The sequence below is a fragment of the Dicentrarchus labrax genome, unplaced genomic scaffold (genome assembly GCF_905237075.1).
Source record: "Dicentrarchus labrax unplaced genomic scaffold, dlabrax2021, whole genome shotgun sequence".
NCBI classification, from domain to species: domain Eukaryota; kingdom Metazoa; phylum Chordata; class Actinopteri; family Moronidae; genus Dicentrarchus; species Dicentrarchus labrax.
The window spans coordinates 11982097-11996431 of NW_026136710.1; positions in this window are offsets into that span (position 1 = coordinate 11982097).

The window sequence follows — 14335 nt, forward strand, 5'->3', positions numbered from 1 at the left end:
TTTTTAGCTTTTAGTTTTCTACTAGTTTTCAACAAAACAATTACCAAATAAAGTAAGCAGCAAGATGTTCTGAAATAGAATTACCCTCAGAAAAGGAGTCTTACTTAATTTAATGCATCTTATTTTGATACCTTGTTTTATTTTTTCAATTAATTTAAGCTGCATCACCAGACTTTAGTGGCCACCTTTTTCTTTTACTTTTCACTATATTAAAACAAATACCATACTTGTGACCCATGCATGAGCATGCAAGAGCTCTGTAGTGAATGGGCCCTCAACAGTTCGGGTGTGACCTTGCCTGGCTCCATTTTCTTTAGTATCCCTCCTCACCTCACCTTCCCTTATTTAACTCCATGTGAGCATGATAGAGATAGATTAATTCCCATACCGTGCTCCACCAGGTGACAAATGTTAAATGAATGACTAGTCACCTTCACAGTATGCTCTTTTTCATTTTTATTGTCCTTTATGCTGATTATTTTTCTACATTACGTAAGTGTCTCAGCATCAGCAACATTGAGGAACACAGAGGATCAACTACTCATTTGAATTAAGGGCTACTGCAGACCTGTCTATATGGATTACTACGGACTTAGTTATAGCTAGTGGCACAGCAACTCAAAGGAATGAGAGATTATCAATAAAACTAACCTCAGGGACACAGTGAACTTTGTGAGGGGCCGTGACAGAGCTTTACTGAGACATTGATGAATTATGGCTATTTGTTCTTAACTCTAAGGTATTTACATTAAACATCATATGGCTCACGAGAATACCATAATGCCTTCATCAGTAATTTTCAATACAGCCATATGCTAATGACTGACCAATATCTGAGCAACTCCACTGCTCTGTAAAAGGCACAAGACACATGGTTATTGTAGATGATTGTAGTAATCAGACATCAACCTATGTCACAGTAGGATACTGCACGGCCTAGCACGATAACACAGTGACAATGCGTCACTGTGAAAAGCTAGTTCAGTCAGGACCAATTTTGTCAAAAGAACTTTTATTTCCAAAGCAGAATGTTACATTTGGCGGTATGTCTCTGTTCTGGGACCTCCCTGCCCTTCCATGTGCATACATGGAAAAGTTTAAGACAAGGAGAGTAGCAGCAGAGACCACACAGGGTATTCAGAGCAATGGCAATCAGAAATTACATTGATTAATCAGATACAGCATAAAAGGAGGAGCTGGAGTGGAGGTGGGTTGAAAAACGGCTTGCAGAGAAAGCAGCAAAGTTAGGCAGGCCAAAGCAGTTTAAATAAGGCGCCCTGAATGACATTTGCCAATTGGATGCTTTTTTACCCCCAATTTAGACTATTTTAATGGTCTTTAACCTGATTCGTATCTGCAAGATAGCTAACTAGCTGTGGACAGTACAAGGGGACATTGTAGTAACGTTGACATGACATAAACAGGGACTTTTTATTTATTTTCTGTAGCAACAAACAAAACACACAGCCTTTCAGTAACTACCTTATTATACTGCAACCTGACGTCATTAGCCCTCACCCCCACACACCGGTAAAATACCCACAAAAAATCAGCACAGGTTACCGACAAGCACACCTGTCTTATAGGGGAAGGCCCGGCCGGTAACACAGGTACAGTTAGGCTGTGGGTGTGCTATCCATAGGTGGAGGAAGCATCAGAACCTTTACTTAAGTAAAAGTACTAATATCCCACTTTGAAAATACTCCACTACCAGTACAATGGGGCTACAACAGAGGCCTGAAAAGAATCCTTGAGGAGACTGTGAAACCAGATTAAAAGAACTGTCTTATTTTCTGTATTGTATATTTATAAATACTATTGCTTTAATAAAGCAAAAGTATTATTTGATGGACTAATCAATACAATACTCGATTACTTAATTAATCACCCTTAATTATCAATACTCATATATGTGAGATATCCTACTGTTTATACCAATTGACATATATGTTGGCTGATAATTAACCAGGAATTGTCACAGAGGAATGCTAAAGATATGGTTGAGGCAGTTTGGAAACAGTGAGGCCATTATGTAGTTCGTCCACCAAATGTCCCGACTAGTACACTCTTGGTCAGAGTTCTGTAAAAGTTCACAAGGACATCACATCAGTATTAAACATACGTGTGTGTAATTTCTTCGGGGGTCTCACATCAAATCAATAACAAGAAGACCTAGTTAGATTAGGTTGTGAAGTAGAGTGGGATTATGGGAGTTGTTGTCTTAATTGTTCAACAGCCACAAATGAGGTAATGTATTAAACAGTTTTTTTCACATTCACCAACTTCCTTCCTCACTCTCTGATGTATCCAACATATCCCGTGTTTACCCTGAAGTTATAGCAACTAGAGGCAAGTAGGAAACGCGCTGTTACGTCAATAGAATTTCTCTGGGTTTGAACATTGTCAGAAACATTTGGGATTATATAAGTGCACAACTCAACAAAATATTTAACATAGGTCTAGCGTTTTTAGACATTTTATTGCGTACATGTTACATATTATATCTTTAAATCTTTTACTGAGGATTATTTATTTTGTATGTTCAATTGATCTCTGTGTTATAGTCATTTTATTTGTCTCACCTACTTCTAAATTTCTGTCATTATGACAGCGAACGGAATGTTTTTCGAAATACATAAAGTATCGTTGACAATGGCCATATGTGCGAACACAATCGGTACAATATGATGCAAGCCAATATAACAGTCCTGCAGTTAGTGCTGCCTTAGTGAAGTTTACAAATGTCCAGCTTTGTGGAAGTCTGTCTAAAGAGAGTTTCAGCTCAAGGGTGGTGTTGGATTGTTTTATATAGTAAGGTACCACTCTACTCCACTTTCTAAAATACCATACAAAATCTCCCATTTTATTATTTACCCTTGTTTAACTTAAAAACAAGAATAGGTAGTGGATTGAAAAGAAGAAATCTGAAACTCAGTCAGGTGTAAGAATAACTAGGATCCTGTGGGAAAACATTTTGAATACTGTATCTTGTATCTATATCAGCTGTTGGCAATATACTGAAGACTTGTAGCTGTCAAACCCAGAGGATATGTGTGCTGAAAGTGTGAGGTGATGACAGCACATCAGACATTGCTCCACTAATGAATCAAGACACCAAACACTAGGCTTCTTTCACCCAACACTTTTGCAGTTCATGCAGTTTTCTTTTATAATCTTGAAAGTGTTTTGACACATCTTACTGCTTCCTCTTGGTGATGTATTTGCTCCTTATCCTCTTCCTCTTCCTGTTCCATATCGCTGTGGTATTGTTTCATGCAGATTTGTTTGTACCAAGACCAACGACCCTGCTGCACTTGCTCTGCAATATCCAAGTCTGGCAGTGGTCACATGTCAAATAATGTACAGTGTACTTCCCGTGTCCATGTTGATGACCTCCACAGCCATCAGTGCCAGGGCTCCTTGATGTTTAAACTCAATGGCCCTGGACAATATGAATCCATAAACCAGTATATGATTTTAGAAGAGGTATGTCCCTATTATTGTCAGTTATTGCTTCAACAACAGTAGTGAGCCCATACTATATTATGAAACTCATATCTTACTCTTTTCTCATCCTACTCTTACATCAAGTGAGTGTTGTACATGTGTTTATGTTTGGGTTTTTGGTGGTGGATGTGTTCGGATTAGGGTTAGAGTGAGTTAGCGTGTGTGTGTGTGTGTGTGTGTGTGTGTGAGAGAGAGAGACTAAAGTGATTTATTAGAAACTGTCATTGCACAACTGCTATACTTTTGTCATTTAGATTTCCACTGTTACATTAGGCAGTATCACACACAGGCAACCTTAAAACAATCAATTATTATTACTTTTCATCTCAACATTAACAAAAACTTCCCTGAAACCTTACTGAGAACATATCAGCCAGGGTTCCTGTGTAGAATTTCATTTAGTTTTTCTCATAAGAATTCAACTTTAAATTTTAGAAATCTGAAGAAAAATAGAAAGATTGTAGTGTGATTATACACTATACTCTTACGTCCATTAATGTATGCATGTACTGTCATGTTTCATTTGGTCACGCACACTTTACCCTGACGTTTGCTTGCAACCACCAGAGGGCAACATGATAAATTCCCATGCTTGTAACAGACGAGCAAAATGCTTATACTGTACATATACCCCCCAACCCCACCCCCTGAGCAGCAGAGGAATACTTCCTTACTTACTGATATTGTGCAAGCCCTCTCATCATGTAGTTAGTCCCCGTCTGGAATGTGGATCCCATACATTTAGAGTAGTTTATTTCAGGTTAAATTGGTAGATGTAGCCTTCTGATGTAACATTTCCTTTTGAAATGTATCCGCACAATTGCTTTTCCAACCATGGTGTATCCGGCAGAGAATATTCATATGCTGTAATCGGCTTTGCAAGGTACAGCGAGTGACTGATAAAGCAGAACAAATTACCTCTACTACACATCCCATGTACTGTGTAGTGTGTGTTGTTTATTTGAATTTTTGTTTAAAAATGAATGGACAAGAAATTAACTGATGGTACAGAACCTCCACATCCTGTGGTCCCACCGGGGCACTTATTGTTTAGCTTCAAGTGGCCTTGGAGTTGGATATTTAACCACTGACATGAATAATCATATAAAAAAGTTAAGCGTGAACTATATAGGATACTATTATCAAGTGGATCTCAGATGTTGAATATGTTTTCTAGCTATCATCCTACATGTATCAAGCTATAAATCAATTCTCCTTGTTCCATAACGCTGCAGTGATACCTTGTTTTATAGCTGCAAATTTAAATGACTTTATTTAATAACTTAAATAGTAAATGCCAGATTTTCCCCACTGTATTGCATTTTTATGCATTGTTCATATTTAAGTCATACATCTTTTATATCTGTTTAATCGCTTCAGTAAATTTCAGCGTATCCTCTGTACAATTTGACACTACAATCTATACATTTTATCAGTTTCATTTGTTGAACGTAAATTGTTTTTAAGGCAATTCTGTCATTGTTGGTATATAAATAAGTTTTATGTCATCTAGTCTGCATGTGGCTGTAGCTTGCATCTATTCACAGCATGTCTTTTCACCAAACTTGGAATTGGACGACTTGGATGAGTGTAATTGTGTATGATCACCGGATACAGATCAGGGATCGAAAGATATTCATGGAGCCGCAATGAGAGATGATGCTCTCATATTGCGTATAGAGTTTTGTTCTATTTTAAATATTTGAATAATAAATTTAGTAAGTGTACCTCATTGCTCGAGACAACTAGTTCGCATTCCAATACCATTAGCCACGTTGAACTCCTTTGCGTCCTTGAACAAGAGCCCAAAGGTTATGGACTCGTTTCAAATTAAGGACATAGTTATGCACATGCATGCATGGCTACTTATGCATTTGAAGCTGTATCCGACCACACGTGTATGGTTTCATTTCAACAGCAAATATGTAGTCCTCTCATCTCTTTGTGGTTTTCTTATTATATAGTCCAGGATCAGAGTTCAGACATATTAAAGATATACTATCTCTTGATGGATGATAAGAGCCACTCATGTCAGGATGTCATGATGAGGAGATGCTGTATATGGAGCTTTACTACCACCTAGTGGGCCGTAAAGCACAGCACCTGCAGATGTACAATATTGTAGTGGAAGAGCAGTTGTAGGTGGTCTGAGGTGGGCCTCTCCAGTTGTAAATAGTGTTCTGACACGTGTGTGACCACTCCGATGTCTGTGACCTCTCACCCCTGAAAGCTTAGCTTTACCACCTGGGGGTGGACTGTTCTTGATCTTGTAGCACCTCCAGCAGACTGGCACACAGCTCTCTCACACAGTCTCCATGTAAAGAACCCCAAGGTCCACTTTGTTGTGCACACACATACAAATACATGTGTGTATACGTGTGTGCACACTGTCCTTTTTAGAAAAACAGCTCCATTACAAAGGTATTTGACGTGGAGGTCTTTGGGATTGTGTAACTCATTTCTGAGCTCAAAGTGGCTCATGTTTCTAAGTGTTACTTTTATATCCTTGCCTGTTACAGAGTTTGTTTATATGATAAATACCTCAGTCAAAACACAGTTGCATTTAAAGTTGAAGCATATGCACCTCTGTGTAAATTCAGTGTATTATGGTTTCCAGTTGTTTAAATTTTTGTATAGTGTATCTGGTCAGCTGTCTTGTGTTTCACCTCCATTGTTTGATTCTGAAGATGCACAGTTTTCTGCAGAGTGCAAGTGAAGGCTTGTCTTTACATCAGTGTAAATAGGACTCAACACTGTAAAACTGGCTTTATCTATTGCTTATTTTGGGCTTAAGCACATCTGGGGTGTGTTATGACTAAGGCTAACTCTCTTCCCCTCAGATCCTCACATAAACTCTTTCCCTTTCTCTCTCTTACTCTTGCATTGTGCAAAAGCACAACAAAAGTTGTCATTAAAGCTATGAAATGTCTTGATGTCTCACACACAAGTGGGAGCTACTTTGAATGAGACAGATGGTGACAGACATTGTATGATATGAAAACATAGTGCAGGTGTGGTATTCAGTGAGCGGTCCTCAGGTGCATCTTTTCAAGATGTACATGATAAAGTATGATATCAAGGTTCATACGCTTTTTCATCTGCAGCATCAATTTTCTCCTCCTCTGTGGCACACCAGACCCCCCACTCTATTCACTCTCACTGCCTTACCAACTAATGATCCTCAACACCCACCAGAGCAATCATATATAGCCCTTTGATCAGCTTTATCCCTCACTTTAGTTGTGTTAAAAAAAGATACAGCAACAACAATAGGCCAAAATGTGGCTCACTCCCACTGCCTAGCCTACTCACTTTTTCATTATCTATTCTCTTTTATTCCCTTATCCACATGCGGTACAGAACAATACAGCGCAGGCGGACAGGGTGGAGGCCCATGACAGGACTGGTAACATGATGACACACCAAAGGCCAGGTGAGTAAAAATCCCCCTCCACAGTGGGGCATGTGTCACAGTCCAGCCGTGTCTCCAGCCTTTTTTGTGGTCTCTCGTCTCCGTTCTTTGGCTCTCTTCCCCTCCGGCCTTAACGATAAAGCTCCCATCTGCTGTGGGGACGCGGGTCTTTCTCTCTCTGAACTGATCCCCCACAGCAGTTTCCCCTTTGTCAGATATGCTGATCGCGTTTCACTTTTGACACCTCTCTGTTTTACACTTGCGACAAGTACGAAGGTTCTTCTGTTCTCAGAAGAAATGTATTGGAAATATGATAGTCGTCTCTTTCCAAAGCTTTGGCCTCTGCGCCCTTGTCCCTCTGGTGAAAACAGTATTTTTTTAAAGAGTAGAAAAATAGTTCTAAAGGAATTCATGAGTGTGTTGATCCTAACAAGGAGTTGGATAATTGACCCTTTGGGTGACCTGTAATTCACCACAAAAGGTGTAACACTGAACTTAATAAGCAATATGCAACCTTTTACATTCACTGTATTCTATTACTTGTTATGTTATGCAGTCTGATTATATGATTATAGCATCCAGTCTGATATCTATAAGCATGTTTTATATGTATCTGTCTGGCTATCTATCTATCTATCTATCTATCTATCTATCTATCTATCTATCTATCTATCTATCTATCTATCTATCTATCTATCTATCTATCTATCTATCTATCTATCTATCTATCTATCACCTGTCTGGCTATCTATACAGCTATATATCTATCTATCTGTCACATCCATTTGTGAGGCTATCGTTCATCCATAGTGTTCTCAGCTGTTTTGGTGTGTCAATGGTTTTGCTGGTGATTCCACAACACAAACTCGCACATGCCAATTGTTAGTAACATGAACCGACTCAGCATCCTAACCTGCAGTGAGCTCGCCTGTCACAGGTCAAAAAGACAGCTGTAGTGTTTTCAGACTCTGGCTTAAACTGATAAAGTGTCTTGGAATGGGAGCAATGTGTGATATGAGGGCAGATTATCCTGTTACAGTGATGATAAAGTTCATATGTTGTCATATGTCTCGCCAACCTCCAAGAGGACTGATCTGTCATCAGCGCCCTTAGATTAAATTTCATGAATAAGATTGCAAGGATTAGGCCAAAATAAGTAAAAGTAGCATTTTCACGCTTCTTTAAAATTAGTCAGTTTATATTTAAATGTGTTTTTTATGAACTTGACATATTTATTTTCAAAGATCACAGACTTTTTTTCTGTTATAGGTTAGACAAAAGTATGCCCAGAGCAATTCAACGTCTGACACCTGAACCTTGACCTATGAACCTAAGCGTATGTCTCTGGATACTTCAGCTATCACGTAGACTCAAAACAACTAATGAAAAGAGTTCTGAAATGTTCCCTCCGCCCTGAATGAGTCACTGCCTTATTGTGTACAAATCATTCCTGTCCTTGGAGCTGAACACCTTAGTTATTACCAAATAAACCCGGCCTCCACATTCTGATAATGATGATACCATGAATGATTACCTCATCATCCTGTTTTTCCTAATTGTCTGCTCTTTATCAGCAGTTCACACTTTAAAGTGTTGTCAATAATCGCTCTAAGATCCGACTCCTACGCAGGTCCACCACTGTGTCTAAAAATGTATTTGAAGTTCTAAAATGAGTTAAATATTTCTTTACCTAGGTATTAAAAGGGTTTAGATTGGAGGTAAATAGCATGTTCTCATGCTTTGATTTTAATAAGATACAATATCCACCAAGGTCACAATAACCTGTTTAATTAGTTCATATCTGATATCACATGGCAGCCGATTTAATCTGGGATCCAAGGATCCAACTACACAACTATCACTAATTTATTTGACCTTGGAAGTAAATTAACACTGCAAGTCAACTTTCCCATAACCTCTACTCCCAAGTGAACTGATTAGATTAGCATGGTGTTATAGCCAATTGTCTCTTTATAAGATCCATTCTGTTTGTTATTGTAAGCCACTTGTCAGGTGTTATTCACGAAACAAAGTTCAAGGTTGCCAACACATTTGACTCACCTTTCATTACAAGAACAACTGAGCAGTGTTTGTCTAGTGGTGTGGCTGAATAACAATATGTGTTAATACTCCTTATACTCCAGTATGTAAAGTGTTGTAGTGGTCATGTAATTTAATAGTAGTGAAATATGAAACGCAGGGAAAACGCCACATCCTGTTTAGCATAATCATGAGTCATATTTTTCAGGGCTGGAAAAGTTCACCTCCCCTTCGTCCACATCTGTCCTTAATGGATTTAGACTGCCTGGCACGAACAGGAGTTAATGCACTTTAACATGGGTGGCCTCAGTTAAAATCTGAACTTCTAACCCTAGCAGTGTGAGAGCCATGTTCTACATGTGGAGGTGTGTATTCGTGTGTAGTCCGCTTGCAGTACTGGAGTGTGTGTGTTAGTAAGCCTTATTGTATAATGCGGGATTAGAACAGCCTTGAGTGAAATTGTCAATCCATTTATTGGAAGGAGTTCACATTGAAAGAGTACCTGACTAGCTATAACCTAGATTGCAATGCGTTTTTGAAGTATTCCAAAGAATCCCAAACTCACTTGTGCAGAAGTGATAAATCAGGGTTAGCGGTGGATGTGTATCGTGTAATTATATAAATAAATAAAATAATGTATGTTCAATATAATGCACAATATGATATATATATATGCATTTGTCCTCTTCAGAGTATTTCCCTTTTCCAAGCACCTTGTAGAGACACTCTGGCATTTCGTGAAAAACACTTTAAATTGTTAAATCCACAGCTTTGAAGTGGTTAAAAGATCCAAGAGCAATCTCCATACCCACTGAACACAGAGATGAATTGATCTTATCTAGCGCATTTTCTTTAATGAGCCAAATTTAGACCTGTTAGAGTGATATAATCTTATAAGTGCTGCTTGTAGCAATCTGCAGAAACACACAAAAGAAAACGCTCCTCTCTCCTGTGCATGAATCCATCAGGTGAGAGTCAGTTATCAACTCATTAATCTGAGATCAAGATTCCTCGCTCGTATTTACAATTCAAGCAATTTTCAAGGTGACTGCACTACGTGATTTACATCAAAGTGGCCATGTGGTCATGCTACTCCGATCAACTGTCCAGTCTGCTGAGAGAGACATAATATCCTCTGGGTATTACTGACAGGGAGCATGATATTTGTGTGTCTATGCCTCCTCTGTGTGTGTGTGTGTGTGTGTGTGTCGCTGTGTGTCCCTGTGCTGTGTGAGCATGCACATTTACACACAGGCCCACGTGTATGAGTGTGAATGTGTATGTGTGTCACAGTGTATTTATGTAAGCGGCTGACATAAATACATCAAGGGGAACACACAGCTGTCTAGTGCCATGTTTCTTAGGGGTTAGGACCTGAAATGGACTGTGGGACTGTTTCTGTTGGGTCACTTCATTTCAAGTTCCTCTCAGTGAACTCGGTTGCCGGGGCGAGTCTGCGGCAAAATAGGCGTCTAACACTTTCTACAACAAATTTGCAGCAGCAGAGGAAATCGGACTTAGCGAGTCCGACTGCACAGACACCGGATGGTTGTGAGTGAAAGGGACCTGCTCTGATCTCAACACATACCAGGCTGGATTAGAACAGGGAACCAGAGCAGAAACAGGATCTGACCCTCTCTGCTATCACTCTCTAACCACTGCCGCTCCTTCTCAAAGACATCCTCAACACTTCCTTCTCCAATTAGTGTGACCTTGTTACGTTGGGGACAGGGAAGCTTTGTGAAAGTCAAGGCCCAGCTTCGTGCACCACACTTTTAGCAGAGATACCCAGCGAGCGGGCTTGAAGGCTAGAGGTTATAATCAAAATAGCTCCGTTCAAATCTGTAAACTGATCCAGATACATAAAACAAATGGACAACAAGCAACGTAATCGTGTCCCTTCCCCAAGGGAGCTTTTCATCTTCGCCTAGTGGTTGTGATCAGCACTTAGCCAGCCCTGTTTGTTTAGTAACACAGTAGGAGGAGGCCCTGGCGGGCGCTCTTTGAATGCTAAAAACTGTAAAGCCAGCATAGAGTCCGACACTGTGCCACCTTGGGGAGGAGCGCCAGTATCCCACATGTCCCCTCTTGGATGAGGGGCGCCACTGACAGCTGCCGAAAGTCAGAGGTCAAAGTCATGGCAGGTAGATATCGGCACTCTGGATTACAGTCTGTCGAGGGCAGGCAGTGAAGGAGGATGGAGGGCTAGAGTTGAGCAACTCTACCCTTGCTAGGCAATGAGGAGTGTTGTGTGCATGTTTTGGACATATGGCCCACCATATGAATACGTACTGCACACATACATTTCCTATGAAATTCCTTTTTTCAATCCATCTTTTGTCACGCAGACAGCTGACTGTACTGGAGGTTTTCAGGGTTTGGGCAGTAGCCAAGATGTCCCACGTGCAGCTCAGAGAGTTCATCTATGAATCCCACCTGTCTAGCCCCGTGCACTCAGGGAAATATATATTCCCTAAATCCTTCATCAGCATTTGTGAATAGTGGAAAGTGTTGAAAATGCTTACACAACAGTAAGTTTTACACAACCATAACAAAGGACCTTGAATTCTTAATTTCCATCATGGCCCAATGAAGTCTCTGGTCCATGGGAGAGAGCTTACTGGATTCCCATTTCCTCATGAGGTGATAATTCACCCTTGACCAATAATAAGGTGTTCACACAGCATGGAGCTATAGAAGGCTGTTGTCACTAAACCTTCATGTAGCCTTGACCCTGAGAGTTGTTTCTTTTCATATCAGACCAAACAGTTTACTCTGACCACTGCAGTCCACTATTTACGCTGTACAGCAGCAGAACACCACAAAATGTACATATTGTAAACATAAATAGTGAAATGGGTCTAAAAGGACATGTGAGTTTTTAAATGGCTCCCCCCTACACATTTAGTGTCTGTGTCTGAGAGATTTAACCTTCCTTACTTCCTCCCTTCTATTTATAACAGTGTCATAGTCCTGCCTGCACTTTGATAGTACCAAGTGATCTCATTTACACACACTCGCTCACACGCACAGTCACACACACACACACACACATCTCATACTAGTGCATATTTTCACACGCATACAATCTATGCGCAAATGATGCCAACAAATACTCATAAAATGTTTGAGCAATGAGTGAAACAGATGGAAATACTGCACTGGATGCCACAATGGCTGGGCATCTGGCAGCACCCCATATCTGAATTGTAGCATGTCCTAATGGATCAGCTGAAAGCTATGCGAATCCTCCAGTATCTGCCCTGACTACCTGCTCTCTGTCTCCCCGTCTGTGTGCCAAGGGTGATCCGGGGGCTCTGTGCCCGCTGACAGCTCAGCTCACTCTGGCAGACAACCGGCACTTATGCACACAACTAAATGCACCACTGTGCACAAAGAAAAGAAAGCCCTGCACTAAATTAAGAAGTGGTTCAAGATTTTCAAGTTTCTCCACCCTTGACTATTATCGAAGGTTCTTCTTGTAATACAAATAAATTGTATGCATGTAATATAGAGAATATAGAGTACAGCTACATGATATCGACATGTTAAAAACTAAAAAATATATAATTTTTAGTTTGTAGTACAGTGGATTTAGTGTTACAGGATTAATGCACAGAGATTGCATTGCTTTCTGACACTATGTGACTGAGGCTAACTGTGAATGAATAGACTCATTCTGTGCAATGTTAGCACAGACTCAAATCTGCATGATTTGGCTCAGGCTGTTCAAGAGTTTGAAATATTATTTGAAATTTAAGATGAATCTGAAACATTTCCCCAGCTTGTATGCAGGTATTAGGACTTAAGGGTGGCCCTCTTTCCCTACATCAAATTCCAGTGGTGGAAGAAGTTTTCAAATTGTTTATTATATAAAGTAAAAATACTCTTATGCTGAAGACTGGCTCCTGTCAAAGTTATATTATATATTACTGGTTTATTGATGCTGATGCATAAACGGTTGGATATTTTGATGTATAGCGACACATTACATTTTATAAACTCATCATATAGCTTAATCTCTTTATCTGGAGTAAAAAGTACAAGATTATTTTATTTACAAAATTAACTATATACAATGCGGCATGTGCCCTTGTACACTGCCCACATATACTATACCTATTTAGTACAGTTGGCTTTTTTTCTTCTTTGAGCAAGAGTTAAACAAGATGCTAGAAGTGTTTTATGTGGGTTGCGGTCCAGTCGTACCCAATAACTACAACAACCAGACAGAGTTCCTGCAGCTGTTTCAAAGGAAACCGCATAGGACAGACGCTGTCATGTTCCTAGAACTAGTGTAACATGATGTGTGCATATGACAGTCTATTAGTGAAATGATTGGTCAAATCATTCCAATATAAGCATGTCACACTTTGGCCATGAAGGATGCAGCTGGTCTGCAACAATATGTATTGTATTGTATTTACAATGATGATGCTTACTTGGTAACAATGTGCCACACCAGCACCACCAACCTGCACTGTGACAGCAAAACGTTTAAGTTTAGAGGAGAAACCTCAGCATGGTCTCCTGCTATTGTCCATCAATTATTTTGTTTTCTTTTTTAAAATAATAATTAGATGTTTTTTATTAAAAAAATGGAAGAAAATGCAAAAAGGAGATTTAAAAGATTACTATTAATCTGTTTTTATATTTTTTATAACACTTTTGTGTGGGTGCCATTGGTGCATTGACAGAATACTGATGAAGTTGTATTCATCTCGCCCCTTAGAATCTCTTAGGAACTCAAAATGTTAATCATCCAAACCGCAACAATGCTTTAAATGAATATGTCAGTTGTTGTTTGTCTTTGTTTTTTCATCGAGATATTTATTGGATCGTCATCCTGAGGGAGTTATGCATAGAGTGTTGAAATCTTTTATTCATCAAAGGCGACATTGTGAAGTTGGAATGAAACATGTTGAACAAGCCTACAGACACTTTTATTGCATATTACATGCAACTCATAGAATCGAGTGGCAGAAAACACATTAACATAACCATGAACAGGTTACCAGTTGTTTGTCATATAGCTTTGACCTGAAACGCAATGATTTGAACCAAACAAGACATTATGAAGAGATACTAGACGCACAAGAAGATACTCGAAGACCAAGAAAAACGGGACATTTGTTTCATATTATTTTTTACAATCCTACATTAAACTGAACCAGCTGCAACGATCTGGATTGTTTGTCTGAGCATTATTATATGCTCATATAATCTCTGTAGGGAGTCATTGTTATTTCCATCTGAGGGCCTGTCTGCGCTCTATGGAGGCTTGACATCAAAAATTGAGGTGGCACAAATAATGAAAGAGGGCTCTTCTGTGTGAGTGACGAGTCTCTTTCTCACACCCCATGTGGTGGTGATTCG